Here is a 27,960-nt window from a genome sequence, read left to right on the forward strand (position 1 = left end):
CTAGATAAATCAACATTTCCTCAGGCCCAATCTCCATTCTCAATCTGTCAACTCAACCAGATCTCACAGTTGAACACCGACTCCATACCCCTGTATGAATGTTAAGTGCAGCGATATGCCTTTAAGGAATAGCAGCATGACATCACTAAAAGGGGAGTGTGTCACGGGATCTAGTCTTAGTTCCACTTTTTCCTTCCAGCAGAGCATACACACACACACACAGCTCTGCTGCTGATGCCTTCAAGTTTCCTATCCATGTTCTCGTGTGCCTAGTTTAAATAAATAAATGCACAAAAGTGTCTACCCAATCCCTTATGAGTGATTAGTGCCTTTATTTCATTATAACGACATGACAGTAGGAACCCAGGCAACTTTATCTCTTTTTTGATCTGAGATGGTGACATCAGTTGTAACTCATGTAATGGCTAAGATTAGTTTATACTGGGAGTTCAAACTGTGCCAGGTGGAACACATTTATGAAAATCTTTATCCCTGACATGGTTTATTGGGATTTATTTAGGATTTTGTCTCATCTGGTTTTGACTTGGAGGTTCCCAGCAGGATCTCAATTCTCATCTCAAAATGAAAATGAAACAAGGTGTCTATCGCTTGGGGCAGTTTAATATATATTAACAGTACTGTACAAATACAAGCCATTGTTTAATGGGAAAAGACACTAAACCTCACAGGCCAAGTTAGTGACAGGTTCATTCTCTTGCAATGTGGACTCAGTTGATTAATTATAGCACTCAGGAGCAGTGGTAGAAAGAAAGAAAGAACTTAGATTTACATAGCAGTTTTCACAACATCAGCATGTTCCAATACATTTCACTGCCAATGAAATACTTTCTGAAGTGCAGCTGTCTTTGTAATGTAGGGAACATGCCAGCTAATTTGCACACAGCAAGCTCCCACAAAGAACAATGCGAGAATGACCAGATCATGTGTTCGGCTGGGGGAATAAATATTGGCCCAGGACACCGGGGAGCTTAACGTTTCATCCAAAGAAACAGCACCACCAACAATGCAGCACCCTCTCAGTACTGGCATCGCAGAGTAATTTTGTTACAGCAGGAGAACTGGGGAGAAAACCTTATGTTGTGGGGGAACAAGAACAAAAATACCTGGACAAACTCAGCGGGTCTGACAGCATCTGCGGAGAGGGATACAGTTGACGTTTCGAGTCCGTATGACCCTTCATCAGAACTAAGACATATAGAAATAGATAGATAGAGATAGATAGGTTCTTGATTGGTAAGGGGATCAAAGGTTACGGGGAGAAGGCGGGAGAATGGGGTTGAAAAACTTATCAGCCATGATTGAATGGCGGAGCAGACTCGATGGGCCAAATGGCCTAATTTCTGCTCCTATGTCTTATGGTCTTATGGAAATGAGATGAAATATAAGCTGGTAGAAGGGGGTGGGACAGGAGAGCTCGATAGGGGGCCAGTGATAGGTGGAGGCCAAGAAGAGACTGCCAAAGATGTCATAGACAAAAGGACAAAGGGATGTTGACAGTGGTGATATTATCTAAGGGATGTGCTAATGGGGACATTAAGGGAAGCAAACAGGACAAGCAAGTGGCAGAACCTTAACCCTTCCCGTAATGTCCCCATTAGCACATCCTTTAGATAATATCATCACCATCAACATTCCTTTGTCCTTTTGTCTATGACATCTTTGGCAATCTCTTCTTGGCCTCCACCTATCACTGGCCCCCTATCGAGCTCTCCTGTCCCACCCCCTTCTACCAGCTTACATTTCATCTCATTTCTATATGTCTTAGTTCTGATGAAGGGTCATACGGACTCGAAACATCAACTGTACCCCTCTCCGCAGATGCTGTCAGACCTGCTGAGTTTTTCCAGGAATTTTTGTATTTGTTCTAGATTTCCAGCATCCGCAGTATTTTGCTTCTATGTTGTGGGGGGGTGGTTTAGGGTGGGGGAAGTGGGATGAGCAGATGGGTGAGGTAAACCAGCTTTAGTGTTCATTCTGGGAATGGGTGGGGTCACAATGTCACACACTTAAACCGTTCAAATTACATATTAGAATGGTACAGATAATGGGAACCATGTGCGCCGAGGATTTATTTTCCTTTCCAAATCTGTAAATAGTTCCCCGACTCGCAGTCCCAAATGAGATTTGACTGCTGAGCATGGAGGAGGTACCAAGAGTGAGGAGCCGAGTTTATTTTCCAGCTGGCTGTTGATCACTAGCCAATGAAGGAATGCCTGGGCTATCTGCCCATGCTGCTAGCGAGCCAACAAAGACCACAAGATTGTGTTCCCACAGAACTGCGACTCCCTGCCACGCTAAACCACTCATGGCTTTACCCTGACTCCTTGGACGGAGCTATGGCGGGTTATGCAGATGCACAAGTCAGGAGTGTGATGGAACATTTTCCACTTGCCTGGATGAGTGCAGCTCCAACCACACTCAAGAAGCTTGACACCACCCATGACAAAGCAGCTCACTTGATTGGCACCCCATCCACCACAATAATCCTTCACTCCCTCCATCACCGACACACAGTAGCAGCAGTGTGTACCATCTACAAGATGCCCTGCAGCAATTCACCAAGGCTCCTTCGACAGCACCTTCCAAACCCACGACTACTACCACCTAGAAGGACAAGGGTAGCAGATAGATTGCTCATCTCTAATTGCCCTTGAGAAGGTGGTGGTGAACTGTCTTCTTGAACCGCTGCAGTCCATGTGCTGTAGGTACATCCACAGTGCTGTTAGAGAGGATTTTGACCCGGTGACAGTGAAGGAATGGTGATATATTTCCAAGTCAGGATGGCGAGTGACTTGGAGAGGAACTTCCAGTTGGTGGTGTTCCCATCTATCTGTGCCCTTGTCCTTCTAAATGGTAGTTGTTGTGGGTTTGGAAGGTGCTGTCGAAGGAGCCTTGGTGAATTGCTGCAGGGCATCTTGTAGATGGTACACACTGCTGCTACTGTGTGTCGGTGATGGAGGGAATGAAAGGTTATTGTGGTGGATGGGGTGCCAATCAAGCGGGCTGCTTTGACCTGAATGGTGTCAAGCTTACTGAGTGCTGTTGGAGCTGCACTCATCCAGGCAAGTGGAAAATATTCCATTACACTCCTGACTTGTTCCTTGTAGATGGTGGACAGGCTTTGGGGAGTCAGGAGGTGAGTAAATCTGACCTGCTCCTGTAGCCACAATATTTATATGGCTAGTCTAGTTCAGTTTCTAATCAATGGTAACCCAAGGGATGTTGACAGTAGTGGGGGTTCAGTAATGGTAATGCTATTGAATGTGAAGGGGTGATGGTTAGATTCTCTCTTGTTGGAGATGATCATTGCCTGGCACTTGTGTGGCATGAATGTTACTTGTCACTTGTCAGCCCAAGCCTGGATATTGTCCAGGTCTTGCTGCATTTGGACATGAACTGCTTCAGTATCTGAAGAGTCGCGAATAGTGCTGAACATTGTGCAATCATCAGCAAACATCCCCACTCCTGACCTTATGATGGAAGGAAGGATGAAGCAGCTGAAGATGGCTGGGCTGAGGACACTACCCTGAGGAACTCCTGCAGTGATGTCCTGGAGCTGAGATGATTGACCTCCAACAACCACAACCATCTTCCTTTGTGCTAGATATGACTCCAACCAGTGGAGAGTTTTCCCCTGATTCCCATTGACTCCATGTTTTGACCGAGCAGTTGGTAAAGCTGAGTTATTTAAAAATCCCAGAGGGAAACTTTAAACAACTTTCATAACCTATATTTTCGTTTGGTATGCTTGAGATGCAACTCTGAATTCATGCATAAGACCACCAGTTCTCGAGAGGTTTTTATATTAAACTACATGAGACATTTATTAATTTACACAAGTTAAATATATACACATGGCTACAAATTACTGCTATTATAATTTTTAACACATTCCCAAACTAATCTCCATTAAGGCAACAGCAACTCATCAACTTAACCAGACACACGGCAAAGCATTTTCACCTTACAAATTAAAAATGAGGTTCCTTTCACTTTGTTTCCTGTGTAGACACAGTGGTAGGCTGACAGGCTTTGATGTTACATGCCTCTGCCCGGCACACACAAAACTGTTAACTGTCATACCTAGTACATGTCACTGAATGTAAATTCTCATTGTATCACCAGCCCCTTTCAACTCCACCTCTTCTAAACAATAAAACCCCTTTCATAGTACCAATTGTATTAGTAATATAAACATTGCTTGGTCTCCGCTAGCTAGGTGCCAACTTTCACTCCCCTTCTTGAATGCTCTATTCAACAAAATGCAAATGCACTCTACCGCTCTTGCATCTCAAAACTGATATACGTCGAAGCATCCAGACTAGTTGGCTTTAATCCAATTAAGGCACACCCACAGACTAAACCTCTATTTTTTTAAAATTTCCAACAATATTATATAATTTAATAGCTTCATGACACTCCAGTTTTGCTAGGGCTCCTTGATGCCACACTCAGTCAAATGCTGCCTTGATGTCAAGGGCAGTCACTCTCACCTCACCTCAGGAGATCAGCTCTTTTGTCCATGTTTGAACCAAGGCTCTAATAAGGTCAGGAGTTGAGTGGCCCTGGCAGAACCCAAACTGGGCGTCAGTGAGCAGGTTATTGCTAAGCAAGTGCCACTTGATAACACTGTCAGTGACCTCTTCCATTACTTTATTAATGATCGAGAGTAGACTGATGGGGAGGTAATTGGCCGGGTTGGACTTGTCCTGCTTTTCATGTACAGTTTTCCTGGGCAATTTTCCACATTGCCGGGTAAATGCCAGTGTTGTAGCTGTACTGGAACAGCTTGGCTAGGGGTGTGGCAAGTCCTGGAGCAGAAGTCTTCAGTACTATTGCCAGAATATTGTCAGGGTCCATAGCCTTTGCAATATCCAGTGCCTTCAGTTGTTTCTTGGTATCATGTAGAGTGAATTGAACTGGCTGAAGACTGGCATCTGTGATGCTGGGGATCTCTGGAAGAGACTGAGATGGATCATCCACTCGGCACTTCTGGCTGAAGATTGTTGCAAATGCTTCAGCCTTATCTTTTGCACTGATGTGCTGGGCTCCTCCATCATTGAAGATGGGGATATTTGTGGAGCCTCCTCATCCAGTGAGTTAGTTAATTGTCCACCACCATTCATGACTGGATGCGTCAGGACTGCATGTCTTAGATCTGATTATTGATTGTGGTATTGCTTAGCTCTGTCTATCACTTGCTGCTTATGCTGTTTGGCGTGCAAGTAGTCCTGTGTTATAGCTTCACCAGGTTGACACCTCATTTTTAGGTATGCCTGGTGCTGCTCCTGGCATGCCCTCCTGCACTCTTCATTGAACCAGGTTTGATTCCCTGGCTTGATGGTAATGGTAGAGTGGGGGATATGCTGGGCCATGAGGTTACAGATTGTGTTCGAGTACAATTCTGCTGCTGCTGATGGCCCACAGCATCTCTTGAATGCTCAGTCTTGAGTTGCTAGATCTGTTCAAAACCTATCCCATCTAGCACATGTGGCAGTGCCACACAACACGATGGAGGGTATCCTCAATGTGAAAGTAGGATCGTCTCCATAAGGACTGGGCGATGGTAATTCCTACTGTCTTGGCCTCCTCAAGTCCTGGAACCTGCAGGGCTTCAGACCAAATTCTGGAAAGTGGGATTAGGCTGGGTGGCTCATTTTTCAGCCGTGCAGACATGTTCGGCTAGGTGGCCTCTTTCTGTGCTGTAAACTTCCTATGATTGTACGATGTATGGGCGGAAGGCAGACTGGTGAGGACAGGGTAAAGTATGTTTTTCCCTCACCACCTGTCGCAGACCCAGTCTAGCAGTGATGGCCTTTTATAACTGGCCAGCTCCGACATTAATGTTGCTACCGAGCTACTCTTGGTGATGGACATTGAAGTCCCCCACCCAGGGTGCATCCAGTGCCTTTGCCACCCTCAGTGCTTCCTCTAAGTGGTGTTCAACATGGAGGAGCACTGACTCATCAGTTGAGGATGGCGGGGTGGGGGGGTAAGGTAATCATCAGGTCGTTTCCTTGCCCGTGTTTGACTCGATGCCGTGAGGTTTTATGGGGTCCAGAGTCAATGTTGAGGACTCCCAGGCAACCCGCTCCTAACTGTAAACCACTGTGCCACCACCTCTGCTGGGTCTGTCCTGCCAGTGGGACAGGACCTGCCAAGGGGTGGTGATGCTGGTATTTGGGACATTGTCTGTAAGGTAATGATTTTGTGCTAACGACTATGTTAAGCTGTTGCCTGGCTAGTCTCTGGGAGAAGCACCCGGATGTTAATAAGCAGGGTTGACAGGGCAGTGTTCGCCATTGTCATTCCTGGTGCCTAGGTTGATGCCAGCTGGTGTGTCCAGTTTCATTCCTTTTAGGCTTCGTAGTGGTTAGATACAACTGAGTGGGTCATTTCAGAAGGTAAGAGTAAACCACGTTACTGTGGGTTTGGAGTCACATGTCAGCCAGACTAGGTAAGGACAGCAAATTTCCTTCCCTAAAGGACATTAGTGAACCAGAATGTTATTTTCAACAATCAACAGTGTTCACTACTACTGAGACTAGCTTTTAATTCCAGCTACAGCTGGGGGATTTGAATCCCTGCTGCCCAGAGCAATGGCCTGGCCCTCTCGATTGCTGGCCCAGTGACATTACACTGTGCCACCAACTCACATTGAGAAACGTGCAACAAAGGCAAGTAAATGGAGTTGTGGTGCAGACCAGGCATGATCTCATTGAAGGGTGCAGCAGGCCTGAGGGCCGAATGGCCTCTGAGAGCACAATCATTGGCTTCAGTTGTTTTTTTTTTGAGGGACAAATCTACCGCAGTGCATTTCCCAGGGGAAGGGGAGTGCCTAATGGGCATCATGGTCTCGATTTCCCCAAGCCATGGTCCCAACCATCCACTGAGCTGGGCAGAGAGTGGCATTGCAGGATTAGCCTTGGACAGGAACATTCCCCAGTTGAACCCGACTGGCGGCACTTGCTACAGCCTTTCTATCTCTTCCTATGTCAGTTTCAACCACTTCCTTCGCAATTCACAAAAAAAAAAACCGTGAAGAAATGTCTTGGATTAGTTAGGGCCAGAATCTTTATTTCCCCATCACCATCTTGCAACAAATTGCACAAAGTTTTTGAGGAAGCTGCTAGATTGTTGTAAAAAACCCAACTTGTTCACAGATGTCCTTTAGGGAAGGAAACTTGCCGTCCTTACCTGGGTCTGGGCCTGTATGTGACTCCAGCGCCCCCTCCCCAAACAACGCGATTGCCTCTTAAATTCTCCTCAGCTGAATCGAGCACTCCGAATTTGAATTAAAAGGCCCATTCCCACCTTCCCGGGTTGGGGGGGGCGGGGAAATAAGGAAGGGCGAATGCCAACGATTTCCGGCAATTCCCACACGCGGGAATGAGTAAAACAGATCTTATCACAAACAAGGCCTCAGTGGCCTGCATCCAACATGGTGACTGAGGAAGGAGATTGCACTACAGCAACAACCTGCATTTATATAGCGCTTTTCACCTGACAGAACAGCCCAAGGTGCTTCACAGGGATGTCATCAAGCAGCATCACTGGAGGGGAGGGAGGTGGACAGGCGGAGAGGGGAGGGAGGTGGACGGGCGGAGAGGGGAGGGAGGTGGACGGGCGGAGAGGGGAGGGAGGTGGACGGGCGGAGAGGGGAGGGAGGTGGACAGGCGGAGAGGGGAGGGAGGTGGACAGGCGGAGAGGGGAGGGAGGTGGACAGGCGGAGAGGGGAGGGAGGTGGACAGGCGGAGAGGGGGGGGAGGTGGACAGGCGGAGAGGGGAGGGAGGTGGACGGGCAGAGAGGGGAGGGTGGTAGACGGGCAGAGAGGGGAGGGAGGTGGACAGGCAGAGAGGGGAGGGAGGTGGACAGGCGGAGAGGGGAGGGAGGTGGACAGGCAGAGAGGGGAGGGAGGTGGACAGGCAGAGAGGGGAGGGAGGTGGACGGGCAGAGAGGGGAGGGAGGTAGATGGGCAGAGAGGGGAGGGAGGTGGACAGGCGGAAAGGGGAGGGAGGTGGACAGGCAGAGAGGGGAGGGAGGTGGACAGGCAGAGAGGGGAGGGAGGTGGACAGGCGGAGAGGGGAGGGAGGTAGACAGGCGAGGGAGGTAGACAGGCAGAGAGGGGAGGGAGGTAGACAGGCGGAGAGGGGAGGGAGGTGGACAGGCGGAGAGGGGAGGGAGGTAGACAGGCAGAGAGGGGAGGGAGGTGGACAGGCAGAGAGGGGAGGGAAACTCTTTCGAGTTATCAACAGTCAAAGATTGCAACTCTTTCGAGTACAATCACAGTTCTTGGTTTCCGGGAGTGGGACATGAACCCACAACCCTCTGATTCAAAGGCGAGGGTGCTATGAACTGAGCCACAGCTCACACCGCCAGAGAGGGGAGGGAGGTGGACAGGCAGAGAGGGGAGGGAGGTAGACAGGCGGAGAGGTTTAGTGGGGAACTCCTGAGCTTAAGGCATGGCCGCCAATGGTGGAGCGATTGAAATCAGGAATAGCGAAGAGGCAAGGTTTGGAGGAGTATGGGGATCTTGGAGGGTTGTGGGGTTAGAGGAGGTTACAGAGATAGGGAGGGGTGAGATCATGGAGGGATTTAACTCTATCCCTTTCTCCTGGTGTAGTATTGTTGCTGCATTCTCTGGAGAAACCTGAATGCTGGAAATGCCTTCAGCAGGACCATGATGTTCACTGTGACCGAGTTTGCTGGACCTTGGTTGGTTCCTTGTCCCGCCTCCTGCCCGGACTTCCTCCTTCCAGTGGGGGGCAGTAGATCCAAACTCTTCTCACTCAAAGTTGGCCAACTTCACTGAGAAGTGAAGGCTTTGTCATGAGCAGCGACTAAACTTCCTTCTTTCTAATGACAACCCTGTGACCTGTGAAAACCACATTTGAATTTAAAAGACCATCCTGACTGAGGAGCAGTTGCTAAGGAGCTTTAGTGTGATTCCCTATGTCCCAACTGTTGCCCTTTGGTAACATTGTGCAATGCCCAGTAAAACTCCCACAGGACAGAGAGTCTGTGTGGCTGCTGTGCTGCAGGATTTAAATCATTTCGAAAACCCCCCAAATAACACTCGGAGCTGGCAGGAGGATAATCCCCTCTGCTTTAAAACTGGATACTGGTTCTCGCCATGCATCAAAAAGGCAGGAGGGGAGAGAGTTATTCCTGTGCCAGAGCTGGGCTGGGTTTGAGGGTGGGAGGGTCTATAGTGAAGCCGTGCCCCCTCCTTTGCAAGTCAGTGCTGGCCGATGTGGGTGAGGCTACAAGTTTAGCTAGTTGCTGCACTGCAGATCCTTGGCTAAATTTAAAGCTCACAGCAGCTCGCCTGGTTTCTCTGTGAAAATCGTTCAGACTGTAACAGGAACTTGAGCTCCACTTCTCTCTGTTTTATTTTGTTCACTCTGGGATTCGAATGTGGACCATGGAGTCAAGGGCTCAATTTCCAGAGGTTAGTGTTAATCTCTCTCTCTCTCTCTCTCTCTCTCTCACTCACGGACAGAGCTGTTTATTTAATGCACTTTGCATTTGAAGGCTGCCAGTCAGTTCTGGAGCCTCTGCATCTACTGGACGTGTTATTTTAAACTGTCTTGGTCATAGCTGCAGCTTCTGGGCATTTCTTGGCCTAATCAGACCCCTATCTTGGACTCAGCCCACTTTGTGGTTCCAAACGTTTGCTGCGATTCTTCTGAAACTTTTGTTGATCAAAACGTCAATTTTGGATGATGGAACATTTTCAAACACATGCACCCACTGTCCCCATCAAACACTCCCGGGACAGGTACAGCACGGGGTTAGATACAGAGTAAATCTCCCTCTACACTGTCCCCATCAAACACTCCCAGGACAGGTACAGCATGGGGTTAGATACAGAGTATAGCTCCCTCTATACTGCCTCAGGGACACTTAATCCAGACTGACACTCCCAGTGCTGTACAGCGGGAGTATTGTACTGTTCTGTCTTTCAGGTGAAATAGTTAACATAGTTCTGTCTGACATCTCAGGTTGGTGTAAAGATCCCATTGACACTGTTGCATTGAAGAACAGGGGTGTCCTCTTGGCCATTGTCCTGTTCCAATATTTAGCCCTCAACCAACATCACTGAAAACAAATAAATGAACTGCTGATTTATCTAATTTCTTGTCTCCGGGAATTGGGTGATCCAAATCGAGGGGGTCATAGGTACAAAAATAAATGTACACAATTTAGAACAGATGGCAGTCGAAATATATTCACACAGAGAATGTTGAAAGAGTGTGGAAATCATTCCCAGGGTTACTGGTTGAGGCAGAAACACAGTCGAACTTCAAGATTAAAATCAATCATTCAATGTTACAGCACAGAGGGGGGGCCATTCAGCCCATCATGCCTGTGCTGGTTCTTTGAAATACCTATTCGATCAATCTCACTGCCCCTTCTCTTTCCCCATTGCCCCACAGAATCAGGCTGACTTGCCTCAACCAATTTTCCGGTCAGGAATTACACTGGACGTAATAGGCGACAAAATTTGATACTTTGAAATGGAGAAGATATTTTTATAATCGGGAAAGTACACAGTAGGAGGCCATCAATATTAGATAGTAATAAATCCAATAGGAAATTCAGGAGAAACGTCTTTGCTCAGCGAAGGGTTAGAATGCGGAACTTGCTATCACTTTGAGTAGTTGAGGTGAATAGAATAGAAACGTTTAATGAGAAGCTGAATAAACACCTGAGGGAATAAGGAACAGCAGGATAAGCTGGTGGGGGGGATGAAATAGGGTGGAAGGAGGGTCATGTGGACCATAAACACCAGCATGGAGCAGTTGGGATAAATGGTCTGTTTCAGTGCTGCAACTCAATGTAACTCGGTTGTATTGGTGGCTGAATGAAAAGGGTTGACAGGATATGGGGAACAAGTGTGACTAGAACCATTTGCTCATGTGGAGGGTCAAGGTAGTCACAGACTGGGTGGACTGAATGGCCTGTTTTCATGTTTTAACTTGAATATTTCAGCATGCATGTTTTGTAGCACTTTGGGCTGCTAAAATTTGCCAGCCATGTTGGACAAGAGAACAGTTACTGGACTTCAACATAATCTGTGTCATGCTGCAGTGAGTAACTCACCTCCTGACTCCCCAAAGCCTGTCCACCATCTACAAGACACAAGTCAGGTGTGTGACGAAATACTCTCCACTTACCTGGATGAGTGCAACCCCAACACTCAAGAAGCTCAACACCGTCCAGGACAAAGCAGCCCACTTGATTGGCACCCCATCCACAAACATTCACTTCCTCCACCACCGACGCACAGTAGCAGCAGTGTGTACCATCTACAAGATGCACTGCAGCAACTCACCAAAGCTCCTTAGACAGCACCTTCCAAACCCACAACCACTACCACCCAGATGGACAAGGGCAGCAGATAGATGGGAACATCACCACCTGGAAGTTCCCCTCCAAGTCACTCACCATCCTGACTTGGAAATATATCACCGTTCCTTCACTGCCGTTGGGTCAAAATCCTGGAATGCCCTCCCTAACAGCACTGTGGGTGTACCTACACCACATGGACTGCAGCGGTTCAAGAAGGCAGCTCACCACCACCTTCTCAAGGGCAATTAGGGATGGGCGATAAATGCTGGCCCAGCCAGTGAAGCCCACATCCCGTAAAATGAATTAAAAATAACTCTGGTGTGAAGGAGGTTCCTCTGCTTTCCTAGGTCTCAGGTACGATGAGGCTGACAGGATTGGATCGAGCTGACTGTGAGCCAAGCTGTTTATGGCAGAGTGACCTCTGGTTTATTGCGATGTCGTTGTTGATTTGTTAGATTGTTAGCAGTGGACATAAGGAAGGTATTTTTTGCGGAGCGGTGGCTGTTTGGTTCAGTGTTGCCCAGAGTGTACAACAGGTTTAGTTTTTGAAACAGGAATTTCACAATAAGGCTCAAATAGAAACATCAACCACAATTTTCACCTCACTTGACCAATGACTATGTTTCATTTAACCTTTAACACAGCAAAAATCTCCCAAGGCATATCCCAGGGGCATCATCAGATAACATTTGGCACCGAGTTACATAAGTACATATTAGCACAGGTGATCAAAAACTTGTTCAAAGAGGTAGGTTTTAAGAAATGACTTCAAGAGGAGTGAGGTAGCAAATTGGAGAGGTTTAGGGAGTAAATTCTTTTTCTTCTTTCTTGGGATGTGGGCGTCGCTGGCTAGGCCACCATTTATTGCCCATCCCTAACTGCCCTTGAGAAGGAAGCAGTGAGCAACATTCTTGAACCACTGCAGTCCATGTGGTGTAGGTACATCCACAGTGCTGTTAGGGAGGGAGTTCCCAGCAATGGTGAAGGAACGGCTATTTAGTTCCAAGTCAGGGTGTTGTGTGGTTTGGGGGGGAACTTGAAGGTGAAATATGCAAGCTCCCACGCATCTGCTGCCCTTGTCCTTCTAGGTGATAGAGGTCACGGGTTTGGAAAGTGCTGTTGAAGGAGCCTTGGTGAGTTGCTGCAGTGCACCGTGGTACACACACTGCTGCTACTGTGTGTTGGTGGTGGAGGGACTGAATGTTTAAAGTGGTGGATGGTGCACTGATCAAACCACTCCACCACTGTAACCAAACCACCCACACGTCATTACGATGCAGTAGCTTCTGTTTGCTACTCTGTGAACTTCCTGATTGTCCAAGACTTTGGAACTACTTCAACCTCCAATGATAAGGAGAAGGGTAATAACTGGCTAGCAATACGCACATCCCAAGACACACTGAGGAACATTGCTAGCATTAGAAGTAGGGCTGGATGTATATTATTCTTTCAAATTTCTCTGCTCCCAGTTGCTCGAGGCAGTGGATCCTGACTGGCCTTTCACTGACCCCACAACAGGGACAGGTGCCAACAATTGGCCAATGATCCAGTGTGTCTGGGGAGGGGATGCAGGAGCGGGGAGGCTCAGTCTGGGTGAGTCTATGCTATAAAATCTATTGCCTCAGTCACAGTTGCCTGATAAGCGCGCAGTTTAATGAGCATATTTTTGTGGTAACTTCATAGCTTGGGATTTTTACAACCTCACCAGGCCACTTGTCAAACTAAACAAACACTTTCAGGTTACAACCAAACTGTTGTTCAAAATGAGACTGTGATCGAACCTGACCTGTGTCACAGGCTCTGATAAACCATCCTCCTGACAACATGCAGATTGCATTTTCTTTACATTAATAATAAGGACTTGATACACAGCCTGTTCAATCAGCAGCAGACCCACCTTCTCTCCCTCACTCAGCCTCTCTATCCTTTCCTTCCTGTGTCTCGTGTTCTCTCCGTGGAATCATTGAATGACACAGCAGGAGGAGGCCATTCGGCCCATTGTGTCTCTGTCATTGTTGTAAAAAACCCAACTGGTTCTTCAGCATGCTATAGGGAAGGAAATCTGCCATCCTTACTTTGCCTGGACTTATATGTAAGTCCAGCCCCCCCGCACTAATGTGGATGAATCTTAACTGCTCAATGGCCTAGTAAACCACTCAGTTCCGTCAAACTGCTTCAAAGAATAACAAGAATGAAGCATCACAGGGACTGCAGCAGCTCAAGAAGGCAGCTCACCACCACTTTCTCAAGGGCAATTAGGGTTGGGTATAAAGGTTGGCCTAGCCAGTGACGCCCATGAGTGGCTCTATTTCAGAATGACTGCCTCTGATTAGTGAAGAATGCTGCTGCCAGGGACTTTTACCATTAAATGAGGACAGGAGGAACGATCAGAATCGTACCCAATTAATTTAATGGCCAATTAATGCCAGCACTTAAGATTACTCAATGACTGCAGTGCTGGTGTGTGACTGCCCACGAAGGAGCGTTGCCTCATCTTTCACATGAATATTCCACCTATTGCTGCTTATCTCTGACAGCACATTTATCCCCCAACATGCCCTGGCTAAATAGGAATGCAAGAACACAGGAGGCCATTCAGCCCCTTGAATGCTGGAACAGGTTTGATCAGACCATGGCTAGTCTGTATCCTAACTCTACCTTGGCTTGACCCCTGTTTTGGCTTCATATCCTTTAATAAGGGGTATAAGCAAAAATCTATCGATGTCAGATTTCAAATTATTAACGGAACCCCCAGGATTTTTGAGATCTATCCTTGATCCCTTTTGAATTCTCATCTATCCCCTGCCAATCAGCAACATCATGTGTAAACTCAGCATGAGTTTCCACATGTATGCTAACAGCACCCAGTGCTATCACACCACAATGTCTGTCCACCCCTCCACTGCCCCTGATTATCAGGCTGCTCATCTGACATGAGCAGAAATTTCCTCCAACTAAATATTGAGGAGACCAAACTCTTTGACTTCAGTTCCGGCCACAAAATCCATTCTCCAGCCACCAATTACATTCTTTTTCCTGCTCACTGTCTCAGGCTGAACCAGACCATTTGCAAACTTGGTGTCTTATCTTTCTCTGTGATTCCAATGATGTATTCATGGGTTCACTAAGACCGCCACAGCTCATCAGCTGCTGAAACCCTCATCCATGCCTTTGTTAGCTCCAGAATCGACCATTCCAATGCTTCCTAACTTGCACCTCCTGTAAATTTGAGGTCATCCAAAACCCTGCTACCCATTTCCTAACTCGCAGCACATGCCGTTCGCCCTGTGCTCACTGACCTATATGGGCTCCTGGTCCAGCAACACTTCGATTTCAAAATTCTCATCCTTGTTTTCAAATCCCTCCATGGCCTCGCTCCCCTCCATCTCTGTGACTTCCTCCAGCCTCACAACACTCCCGCCATCTCTGCTCTCCTCCAACTCTGGCCTCTCGGGAATCCCTGATTTTAATTGTCCCACCATTGGTGGCTGTACCCTAAATTCTGGAATTCTCTCCCTAAACCTTTCCTCTTCTCCACCTCTCTCTCCTTTAAGACAATCCTTAAAACCTGCCTCTTTGACCAAGCTTTTGGTCACCTGTCCTTATGTGGCTTGATGTCAATTTTTCTTTAATTGTGCTCCCATGAGGCGCCTTGGGAGACTTTACTATGTTAAAGGCGCTATATAAATGTAAGTTCCTGTTGCTGTTACTAGGCCTTCCATAGTTGAGCGCCTGTCCCAGCTCGTGTACACGTATATCAAACCTTCAGGTGTTTGCAGTTGAACTATGGTGCAAACTTGGCAATGTTCATAATTGCTGTGCATAAAGAGGAGAAAGTGAGATAGTAGAATATAAAAAGAAAGAACTTACATATCTATAGCACCTTTAACAACCTCAAGACACCCCAAAGTGCTTCATAACAAATTAAATACTTCTTTTGAAGTGTGGTAACTGTTGTAATGTAGGAAAAACATCTACCAGATTGCACACAGCAAGCTCCCACAAAAAGCAATGCGGTAAGGTTATTGTGGAAAATAAAAGCTCATGGTGTAGGGGGTAACATATTGGCCTGGATAGAAGATTGGCTAGCTAACAGGAAACAGAGAGTAGGCATAAATGGGTCTTTTTCAGCTTGGTCAGATGTAATGAGTGGTGCGCCACGGGAATCAGTGCTGGGGCCTCAACTGTTTGCAATTTATATAAATGACTTGGATGAAGGGATGGATGGGATGGTTGCCAAATTTGCTGATGACACAAAGATAGGTAGGAGAGTAAGTTGTGAAGAGGATGTAAGGAGGCTAGAAATCAATGTAGATAGGTTAAGTGAGTAGGCAAAGATCTGCCACACGGAATATAATGTGGGAAAATGTGAAATTGTCCATTTTGGTAGGAAGAATAAAAATAAAGCATATTATCTAAATGGTGAGAGTTTGCAGAGCTCTGAGATGCAGAGGGATCTGAGTGTCTTAGTGCATGAATCGCTAAAGCCTAGTATACAGGTCCAGCAAGTAATTAGGAAAGCTAATAGAATGTTATCATTTATTGTGAGGAGAATTGAATACAAAAGTAGGGAGATTATGCTTCAGTTATAAAGAGCACTTGTGAGACCACATTTGGAGTACTGTGTACAGCATTGGTCACCTTATTTGAGGAAGGATGTAAACGTGTTGAAGCAGTTTAGAGAAGGTTTACCAGACTAATTGTTTTATGAGGAAAGGTTGGACAGGTTAGGCTTGTATCCGCTGGAGTTTAGGAGAGTAAGAGCTGTCTTGATTGAAACATGTAAGATCCTGAGGGGTCTTGACAGGGTGGATGTGGAGAGGATGTTTCCTCTTGTGGGAGAATCTAGAACTAGGGGTCACAGTTTAAAAATAAGGGGTCGCTCATTTAAAACGAAGATGAGGTAAAAAATTTTCTCTCAGAGGTCAGTAAGTCTTTGGAACTCTCTTCCTGAAAAGGTGGTGGAAGCAGAGCCTTTGAATAGTTTTAAGGCAGAGGTGGATAAATTCTTGGTAGCCAAGGAGGTGATAGGTTATCAGGGTAGGCGGAATGCAGATTTGAGATTACTATCAGATCGCCACGATCTTATTAAATGGTGAGCAGGCTCGATGGGCCGAATGGCCTCCTCGTCGTGTTCCTTGTTTGTATGTCCGTATAATGATTAGATCTATTTAAGATGTTGGCTGAAGGTTAAATATTGGCCCAAAAGACCAGAGATACCTCCACTGCTCTTTTCCCATAGTCGCCATGGGATCTTATGCATCCACCTGAGAGGGTGGATGGGGCCTTGGTTTAGCGTCTCACCCCAAAGACGGCACCTCCAACAGTGCAGCATTCCCACAGAACTGCACTGGGAGTGTAGTCTGGAATTTGTGGTCAAGTGCCTGGAGTAGAGGTCTGATGGAAATGGATGAATCAGGACGGCATTCCTGAAATTCCAGCCATCCACTTTCCTAGAACTTTAATGACTCCAGAGGCGCCTCCCAAAACATTCCCAAAAACCAGCAGCCAATTGCACAGAGAGTTTGCCACACTGGACAGGAGCAGCAGCTGGACAGCGATAGGTGGGAGAGGCCTCAGTGAATGTCCCTCCTGAGCTGGATTTCAGTGAAATAGAACTAGGGCATTTTTAAGTTTCACGCTGAACACACGTGAATTGTGAATCATCCAGATATGTAAAAAATTTTATCATCCTGAAACTGAGCTGGGGCTAGAGATAGTTCTTTGAGCTGAAAAGCACTGGGGTACAGTACAGGATGACAGTGCACTGCACTGTGTAACACTGGTGTACAGTACAGGGCAATAGCTGTCTGCACTGTGTAACACTGGGGTACATGACAGGGCAATAGCTGTCTGCATTGTGTAACACTGGGGTACAGTACAGGACAATAACAGTCTGCACTGTGTAACACTGGGATATGATTCAGGACAATAGCGGTCTGTACTGTGTAACACTGGGGTACATGACAGGGCAATAGCTGTCTGCATTGTGTAACACTGGGGTACAGTACAGGACAATAACAGTCTGCACTGTGTAACACTGGGGTATAGTACAGGACAATAGCGGTCGCACTGTATAACACTGGGATATAGTGCAGGACAGTAACGGTCTGCACTGTGTAACACTGGGATATGATACAGGACAATAGCGGTCTGCACTGTGTAACACTGGGGTACAGTACAGGACAATAACTGTCTGCACTGTGTAACACTGGGATATAGTGCAGGACAATAGCGGTCTGCACTGTGTAACACTGGGATATGATACAGGACAATAGCGGTCTGCACAGTGTGACACTGGGATATGATTCAGGACAATAGCGGTCTGCACTGTGTAACACTGGGGTACATGACAGGGCAATAGCTGTCTGCACGGTGTAACACTGGAGTACAGTACAGGACCATAGCGGTCTGCACTGTATAACACTGGGATACGATACATGACAATAGCGGTCTGCACTGTGTAACACTGGGATACGATACAGGACAATAGTGGTCTGCACTGTATAACACTGGGATACGATACAGGACAATAGCGGTCTGCACTGTATAACACTGGGATACGATACAGGACAATAGCGGTCTGCATTGTGTAACACTGGGATACGATACAGGACAATAGCGGTCTGCACTGTGTAACACTGGGGTACAGTACAGGACAATAGCGGTCTGCACTGTGTAACACTGGGTTACGATACAGGACAATAGCGGTCTGCACTGTATAACACTGGGATACGATACAGGACAATAGCGGTCTGCACTGTGTAACACTGGGATATGATACAGGACAATAGAGGTCTGCATTGTGTAACACTGGGGTACAGTACAAGTCAATAGCGGTCTGCACTGTGTAACAGTGGGGTACAGTACAGGTCAATAGAGGTCTGCAATGTGTAACACTGGGGTACATTACAGATGTGGACAGGTCTGTCACTCAAATATGCCCATTCAGAATGATGTAAATGACCCTATGAGGAGCCACGGTGTGTCCTACCCAACACTTCTCCTTCAGCCAACATCTAACATAAATGCTCTCTGTGGTACAAAAACAAAAATTGCTGGAAAAACTCAGCAAGCCTGACGTGCCTGTGGAGAGGAAGACAGAGTTAACGTTTCGAGTCCGTATGACTCTTCATCAGAACTAAAGAGGAATGAGAAATGTGGGGAAATATAAGCTGTTTAAGGGGTGGGGGGGTGGGTGGGACAGGTGGAGCTGGATAGGGGGCCAGTGATAGGTGGAGGCAAAGGAGAGATTACCCAAGATGTCATAAACAAAAAGTCAAAGAGGTGTTGACGGTGGCGATATTTTCTAAAGGATGTGCTAATGGTGACAGTAAGTTTGGAAAGCAGGGTGAGCAAGGTACAGATAACCCTAGTGGGGAAGGGATCGAAATAGGCTGAAATGTGGAGATAAAACAATGGATGGAAATACATTTTTAAAATAATCATAGAAATAGATGGGAACAGAAAATATATATATATAAAAAATATATAATAATAATTAATAATAATTAATTACCGTCAACACCCTTTTGTCCTTTTTGTCTATGACATCTTTGGCAATCTCTCCTTTGCCTCCACCTATCACTGGCCCCCTATCCAGCTTCACCTGTCCCACCCCCATTAAACAGCTTATATTTCACCACATTTCTTATTCCTCTTTCGTTCTGATGAAGAGTCACACGGACTCGAAACGTTAACTCTGTCTCCTTTTCCACAGACGCTGTCAGACCTGCTGAGTTTTTCCAGCAATTTTTGTTTTTGTTTCAGATTTCCAGCATCTGCGGTATTTTGCTTTTTGCTCTTTGTGGGAGCTTGCTGTGCCTATATTGGCTGCCGTGCTTCTCTATATTGGATCAACGAATGCACTTCAATAGTAGTTCATGGGCTGTAAAATGCTTTGGGACATTCTGAGATAGGTACGGATACTCTAAAAATGCAAGTTTCCATTATAAATGAAGGTTAATCTTTGGTAAGGATGGAGAGATGAACGGGTTAATGAAGAAGGATCTGTGGCGAGTTGCTGGAGGTAATTGCTTTGTTTGATTCGCTAAATCACAATGTGACTTGACCCATTGAGCCCTCTTTCCAGTGAACTAACTGTGTGACTGAGCCCGAAAGGTGATCTGAACTGAGGTCTGTTCGTATTGCCCCCTGTGCTATCAATAACAGGCTAATGAAATGCAGCCTCGGAGCCAGATGGTATTTAAAGTTGTTCACAAGTTGACCCGAGTCACTGCTCCGGGCCCATCAATTCGACCTAATTGTTGCTTGTTGTTCTTCCTTCACTTCGCAATTCCCCTTTGGGGAACAGTGGGAAGTAAAGAGAGAACTTGCATTTCCAAAGCGCCTTTCACGTCCTCACGACGTCCCAAAGCATCTTATTGCCAATGCAGTGCTTTTGAGGTGTGGTCACTGTTGTCGTCTAGGAAACACGGTGGATTATCAGTGCAGAGCAAGATCCCACCCGCAACAGTGTAATTAAGGGCCAGTCAATTTGTTTTAGTGATGCTGGTTGGGGATAAATATCGGCAAAGGACCACCCGGGAGACTTCCCCCACTGCTCTCCACAGTGCCACCATGGGATCTGTTACACCCGAGAACGCGGATAAGTGGTCAAAGGCGAATAAATGTGTTTGAAGTGTAAATCATCCATGATCTGGTGGAAAAAACTGGTTAATGCTGATTGGTCACCTTCTGTGTGGAACGTGGTCATTATAGATCCCAGAACCTCAGGGAATGGCATGTGAGTGTGAGAAATGTTGATGATCCTGGGTTCTTTTTCTCTGGAAGCAGTGGACTGAGAGGGGATACGCCAGCAGTGTTTATAGTTCTGAAATGTTTGGACCTATAAGCTTTTCAGATATGTAGGAGATGAAAACCTTGTATCTCTAAGCGCCTTTCCCCACCTCAGGACATCCCAAGGTGCTTTACAGCCAAGGAAGGACTTTTTGAAACGCAGTCACTGTTGTAATGCAAGGAACACAGCAGGCAGTTTGCGCACAGCAAGATTCCATAAGCAGCAATTTGATAATGACCCAATTATCTGCTTTTGTGATGTTGATTGAGGGATGAAGGCCACCGTGGGAGAACTTCCCCACTCTTCTTCATATGGTTTCGTCAGATCTTTTACCTCTACCTGAGAGGGCAAAAGGGGCCTCAGCTTAACGTCTCCTCCAAAAGTCAGCACCTCCGACAGTGCAGCACTCCCTCAGCACTGCACTGAGGGGTGTCAGCCTGGATTTAGTGCTCAAGCCTCTGGAGGGGGATTGAACCTGCAGCCTTCTGACAGGGTTGTGAGAGTGTGGCCCACAGAGACCCAGCTGGCACTAACAGAATCAAGCAGTAAGAGTCATATTTATAAATGAAGGACTACATGAAGGAAACTTGGAAACAGGAGGAACTTTCTTTCACTGAAAGGGTTTTGAGAACAGGTTGTCAGAGACTCGGTAGTGAAATGGGAATCGTTAATGGGTTTCAAGAAGGAACCAGGCAGATTCTGGTCAATAAATGGGATTAAGTGTAATCAGAAATTCACTAAGGGAACACATTTAATTTTGATAAGATCGATGTCATTGTCTTCGGCCCCTATTACAAATTCGACTACTCCAAAGCTTTTCTGGCTTGCTGCCTGTATCCCAATTCGCACCAAGTCCCCCTCCCATTGCCCACTGTGCTCACTGACTTACATTAGCTCCAGAGCCCGTAGAGCTTTGATTTTAAAATTCATATTTTTGTTTTCAAATCCATCCATGCGTTGCCCCTCCTGAACTCTGTAACGTTCTCCAGCCCCACAACCCTGTGAGATATCTGCACTCTTCTAACGCTGGCTTCTTAGCTCTCAATGATTTTAATCATTCCAGCGCTGGTGGCCAGGGTTTCAGCTGCTGGGCTCTGGAACTCTTTACTTAAAACTCTCTCTCTCTCTATTCCTCTCTCTCCTTCTCCCAGATGCCCTTTCAAACCTACATCTTTGACCAAAACTTTTGATCACCTGTCCTGATGTCTCCTTAGTATATTCAAACTGAGACCAATAGGTTTTTTTGGACACTAAGGGAGTCAAAGGGATATGGAATAGGAGAGGAAAGTGGAGTCATGTATAAGCTTAGTAATGACCTTGCTGAATGATGGTTCAGGCTTGAAACAGCCTCATGGTCTTCTCCTGTTCCTATATCTTATCAAGTTATGTGGCTCGGTGTCAAATTGTGTCTGATAACGCTCTCGTGAAGCACCTTGGGGCATTTTAATACATTAAAGGTGCAATAGAAACGCAAGTTGTAGTTAATGTGGTTGGGTGGGGTACATGGCCCCAAGGGCGTCTCCTGGACACAGTCCAGGGTCTAAACAATCAGAGCCCATCAGAGCTCTGCTGAAGGAGGAGAACTTAGAAAGTATTTGGGAATTAAGGAATCACAGAATCTTTACAGTGCAGAAGGAGGCCATTCGGCCCATCAAGTGTGCACTGGCTCTCTGAAAGAGCATTCCACCTAGCCCCGATCCCCTGCCTTATCCCTGTAACCTTGCACATTCTTGCTTTTCAGTAGCAACCCGATTCCCTTTTGAACACCTCGATCGAACCTGCCTCCACCACCCTCTCAAGAAGTTCATTCTGGACTCCAAACACCCTCTGGGTGGGAAAAAAACATTCCTCACATCCCATTTACTCCTTTCGCCAATTGTTTTGAAGCTGTGCCCTCTGGGGCTCTTGATGCTCTCTTGAGTGGGAACAGTTTCTCACTGCTTACCCTGTCCATACCCCTCGGGATCTTGAATTCCTCTATCAAATCTCCTCTCAGCCTTCTCATCCCCAAGGGTAAGAAGGAAACGAATGAGCGTTTACATGGTTTATTGAATTAAGGAGCTGATTGGAGAGATTCCTAATGGAGGACGCAATGAGTGAGAAGTAGAATAAAATCCGGGAAGTGTGAATTTTTGTAGCTGTCGAGCTGGAGAGTTGATTATAGCACATTGAATATTTTCATTCCGATCTAAACTTGTTTAAAGGCTACACTATCTACACCATCTGGGATTAGCCTGGTGCAGCCAGGTATGGCTGATTACTGTTAACCGCAACTAAATTAGCTCTCGGGCAAAACGGTCAAATTTTAACTGCTTTATATCAGACAAGGAAACCTACAATCTTCCCATCGACCCATAAATGTTTAGAAAGAAAAGAGTTGCATTTTTACAGCACCTCTCATGACCACAGGACATCCCAAATCTCTTCAGAGCCAATGAAAGACTTTTTGCCGGTGTAGCCGCTGTTGTGATGTAGAATAATGCAGCAATCAATTTGTGCACAGCAAGCTCCCACAAGCATTAATAATAACCAGATAATCTCTTTTTATTGATGTTGGCTGGGGGATAAATAGAAGGCCCCAGGACACTGGGGAGAACTCCCCTGCTCTTCAAAATAGTGGCCATGGGATTTTTTGTTGTTGTTATATCCACCTGAGAGGGCAGGCGAGGCCTTGGTTTATCAGTTCACGTGGAAGACGGTGCTGGTGTAGATAATGTAATCCAATCTCTGGAGTAGTCACAGCATCCTGACTCAGCGGTGAGTGCTACTCACTGAAAGAAGGAGGCAATGCACCAAATCCTCCGAGGTAATTGCGGTAATCACTGTCAGATTGCCACTCCTCTTCGGCTTTCTTACCCAGCGCCGGAGCTCCACATCCCTGGTCGGACTCCTGAACAGCGCGTCTTCAGAACTGCCTGTCCTCGGAGTCCTTCCTCGTAGCACAGGGTCGGCTGGGGAAGCCAAGCCCTGTCCCCTTTTTAACAGCACGAGCTGCCGTGTTCCAATAGACCTTCATTCACTAGCTTTGCAACATTTAAATGGCTTCTTCGTGTGTGAGTGAATGAGTGTGAATGAGGTAAGTGGGCATGGCGGCAGCTGGGTAGGGTGGCAGAGTGAGTAGGGTGGATAAGGTGCCAGCTGGGTAAGATGGGTAGGGTGGGTAGGGTGGTAGGCGGCCAGAATGGTGAGGTTGGGTTGGGAGGAGTTGGAGGGTCAGGGGAGGGGTTGGAGGGTCAGGGGAGGGGTTGGAGGGTCAGGGGAGGGGTTGGAGGGTCGGGAGTCAGTTGGCAGTGGAGTGTTCAGTTATATAGCTCAGTTGTATAGTTACCCAGGAGTTAGACATGGGGCTAGGTATTATGGGGTGGAGGGGGCAGGAGGGAATGGCCCCACCAGCAGGAAAGTTGCCAGGAAGGTGACTCGCTCCATGCCAACCTCCAATCCGCCCTGCAGCCATAACACACTGCGGGCGGGCTAAGCTGGTGGAGAGTGGGACTTCTGCCCCTCACTGGGGAGGAGGTCCTACCCTGGGGAGTGGCCGGCCAATCGGAAATCTCCGACTCTAATTCCGATTTGGATACTGTCTCGGACGGTGCCGGGGAGCAGGGGAATTGCCATTGGAAGTTCAAAGTTTCTGGGCAATTCCCACGAGTCCTTGCTCTGGGACTTCCGAGGGGTCCTTTAGCACATCTTGGTGGGTAGGTCCGTTCCGGTAGGGACATAGGATATAGGAGTAGGAGGAGGCCATTTGGCCCATCATGCCTGCTCCTCCATTCGAATAGATCATGGCCAGTCATCTACATCTGCGCCATTTTTCTCCCCCAATCCCCATATTCCTTGATGTCATTAGTCTCCAGAAATCTATCGATTTCTGTATTGAACATGCTCAGTGATTGAGCTTCCACACCCCTCTGGGGTAGAGAATTCCAAAGGTTCACCACCCCCTGAGTGAAGAAATTCCTCCCCATCTCAGTCTTAAGTGGGCTGCCTCTTATTTAGAGACTGTGTTTCCTGGTTCGAAACACACCAGCCAGGTTCACCACCCTATCCACATCTAACCTGTCACATCCTGCAAGAATTTTGTAAGTTTCAATGAGATCACCTCTCATTCTTTGAAACTCTAGAGAATACAGGCCCAGACTCCTCACCTTGCTTCATAAGACAATCCCGCCATCCCAGGAATCAGTCTGGTGAACCTCTGTTGCACTCCATCTATGGCAAGTACATCCTTCCTTAGATAAGGAGACCAAAACTGTACACAGCACTCCAGGTGTGTCTCACCAGCTATTCTGGTGGGATTTGAACTAATGCCCCATGAGCATTAGCCTGGGCTTCTGAATTACTAGCCCAGTGACATTACGGCTATGTCACCATCTCCCCCTCCATTGCTGCTATTTTCCTCATGGATCGAGTATAAACTCCCAACTCTTAATAATTCCCTAAATAGTAAACTGTATCTTCCTCACTCAATGACACATGATCCATTGACTGCAGTGAAATACAGGTCCCTGTTAATTTTATAAACAACGCTGAAACATCAGTCACGAATTTAACAGGAATATAGTGTGACAGTCCTCTTCACTGTAACAACGTACAGCTTTAGACAGAGAACAGCCAAAAATCATTGTGTAATTGACGATAAACAGCACCTTTCACAAGCTCAGAATGTCGCAAAGTGTTTCAGCCGCCAAAGTACTTCAGAAGTGTAAAATACTGCAGCCGCTGGAGATTTCAAACCAAACAAAAAGCGATGGAAATCCTCAGCAGGCCAGGCAACATCTGCGGAATGAGAAACAGAGTTAATGAGCTGATCTTTCCCAGCCATGTGGAGATGGGTTTGGGGGCTGAGGGTGGGGGGCGGTCTGGGAAAGCATCAGGAAACCCTGTCCGGAGAGCTCCCTAGTTTTGTCCTACCTCTGGGCAAGTTTCCCAAGGACAGGTTGCCATGGGAATTGGGAGCCTGCTCCAATGGAGTACGGGCAGCCAATGAAGCCAATCGAAGCCCCTATCAAGGACCATTTCCCCACAGTGCAGCAACTTTTGCAATCTCGCAGGGTGCCGGGGGGCAGCCTCTCAACCACAGATGGGCGAGCCTGGGTGGCTGAACTAATGGACAGCCGCAATTCTCCCAGGGGTGCAGGAGTGGCCATAGTCACTCGAGAACCCTTCACCCTAAGGCCCCTCACAGTATTTTGTAATTTCTTTCACCATTGACGAGGGAGATCTTCGTGAGTGCCTCCATTGGCCCCCCTCTTCTCTCTTAGTGCTCACCTCTCCCAATGGGCTCGTCATCCGTATATTACTTCAGACCCTCCTACTGGGCCTCCCACTTCCCTGGTCCGTCCTCTGTCATTACTTGGCTGTCGAATGGGGTCCTCCAATTCGGAGGCCCACCTCATGTATCCTTGCTCCAGCGAGCGCGTTGAGGCTGTGGGGGGGTTTGGCACTCCCATGTGATCCCAATGTTATGGACCCATTCCCATGGGAAATTCAGCCCAATGTTTCAGCCGAGTGATCTATCACTAGAATCAGATGATCTGCTTTTTTCAGTCATGTCTGAGGAGTAAAGATTCTCCCAGGACACTGGGGAGAACTCCCCTGCTCTTCTCCAAAATAGTGGGCGACGGAACTTTTAAGTTCAGCTGAGAGGGCAGACGGGTCCTCGGTTTAAGGTTCCATCTGAAAGATGGCACCTCTGACAATGCAGCACACCCTCAGCGTGCACTGGGTGCGTTAGCCTGGATTAAGTCTGTGGAGGGGAGCTTGACCTGACCACCTTCCAACCCAGGGGGGAATGGTGCTACCCACTGAGCCAAGATTACAAGGGGTCATGGTCTCTCTTTCTGTTATGAGCAACAGCATTTCATTGTAGCCATGGGTAAGCTATGCCTCAGAAGTTTGCATCGCTGCTCTATACAGTGCAAACAATTTTCCCTCAGACATTAAAAAGCACATGATAAACCAGAAAGTTATGATCACAGTTTGAAAGTGGCAGTTTTGCTTTTGCTCCAGGCTGTGTGCTGGTAAAGTAGAGGAGTAATCGAGTGTACCCACAACTGTATCACATTGAGAAAACATGTGCCTGGACTTGAGAGCCAAGCATTGTAATTAGCAAAAGTGGCAACAGTGCCTTAATTAACAAACTGCTCAGCCTGATGCTGCAACGCAATTACTTCTAAGATATTCTAACGCTCTCCTGGCTGGCCTCACACTGTCTGTAAACTTCAGCTCATCCAAGATTCCACTGCCGTGTGCTAAACTGCACCAAACCCTGTTCACCCATCCACGTCTGTTCTCACAGGCCTATGTTGGTTTCCTGTCGAGCAACATTTCAATGTTAAAATTCTTTCTCTATTCATTCATCAGATGTGGGCTTCGCTGGCTGGGCCAGCGTTTAGTGCTTATCTCTAGTTGCCCTTGAGAAGGTGCAGGTGAGCTGCCTTCTTGAACCGCTGCAGTCCATGCGGTGTAGGTACACCCACGGCGCTGTTAGGGAGGGAGTTCCAGGATTTTGACCCAGCGACATTGAAGGAACGGCCGATCTATTTCCAAGTCAGGATGGTGTGCGGCTTGGAGGGGATCTTGCAGGTGGGGGTGTTCCCATGCGTCTGCCACCCTTGCCCTTCTGGTGGGTAGAAGCTTTCAAACCCCAATAGCCGCCCACCTCCTCAGGTACGTAGAATTTACCCAGCCTGCCAAGCCTATGAGATCTCGATGCTCCTCCAGCCCTGTCCTCCTGCCTAGCCCCAGTTACTTTCACTCCACAATTGGTGGCCGTGCCTTCAGCTGCTTGGACAAGGAATTCCCTCCCGAAACCTTTCCACCTCTCTGCTACCCTCTCTCTGGTCCATTTAGATATTTCTTAAAAGCTCCTTGTCATAGATTCATCACAGCACAGAAGGAGGCAATTTGGCCCATCGAGTCCGTGCTGGTTCCCTGCAGAGCCATTCCTCTGTTCCTTCTCTGTAGCCTCTGCAAGTTTAATTCCCTCAAGTGCCAATCCAATTTCCTTGATCGTCCCTGCTTCCACCGTCCTCGAAGCAGAGAGTTCCAGGTCATTACCGCTCAATACATTAACAAGTTATTTCTCAACTGAAGGAATAACTTCTCCACGTCTAAAACAGAGAAGATCTAATGTCTTCATGTACTTCATGTTTTCTGTGAAATCTCTGGGATCTCAGATTGGACTACCTGCCCTAATATCTTCCTCTGTGGCATCGGTGTTAAATTTTGCTTGATTACCTTCGGATGTTTAACTGCATTAAAGGTGCTATATAAAGGCAAGTTGTTACTGCACTGTGTAAGCTAACAACCTCCCCTCGGCTGTCTTCCTGTTCAACTAGCTCTTACTGATCCCACAACACTTCCGGGTGAAGATAGTTGGTTCCCACTTGTGGTTGAGCCCAGGACAAGGTGATCAAAACACAAGGCAGGCGCGAAGTGATCAAATAAGGGGGAATTCCTTCGCACAGCCAATAATGAGGATGCAGAACTCACTGCCACATGAAGCGGTTCAGGCATTAAAAAAATAGCTAGACTTGGATTTCTGTTAGGCTTTTCACAACCAGAGCATGTCCTGAAGTGAAGCACTACAGCCAATGAAGCAAAAATGTAGTCAATGTTGTAATGTAGGAAATGAAGCACAGTAAGATCCCACAAACAGCAATGTGGTAATGACCCAATGATCTGCTTCTGTGCTGTTGATTGGGGGGTAAATATCGGCCAGTGTACCAGAGAAAACCCTTCTGCTCTTCTTCAAAATAGTGCCATGGTATCTTTATCGCAC

At 47.1% G+C, this 27,960-nt stretch overlaps 1 protein-coding gene across 4 annotated transcripts in view; it reads left to right on the top strand.

Annotated features, from left to right (window-relative positions):
* The first annotated feature begins 9,257 nt into the window (after window positions 1-9,257).
* Window positions 9,258-27,960, top strand: part of LOC144694039 (phospholipase D1-like) — a 124,982-nt gene continuing 106,279 nt past the window's right edge. For all 4 annotated transcript variants that reach the window (XM_078564389.1, XM_078564391.1, XM_078564390.1 and 1 more), the window contains exon 1: window positions 9,258-9,473. The gene's annotated coding sequence lies outside the window, so the exon portion shown is untranslated. The remainder of the gene's footprint in view (window positions 9,474-27,960) is intronic.

This window comes from Cetorhinus maximus, chromosome 19 (genome assembly GCF_964194155.1).
Source record: "Cetorhinus maximus chromosome 19, sCetMax3.hap1.1, whole genome shotgun sequence".
Classification (NCBI taxonomy): Eukaryota; Metazoa; Chordata; class Chondrichthyes; order Lamniformes; family Cetorhinidae; genus Cetorhinus; species Cetorhinus maximus.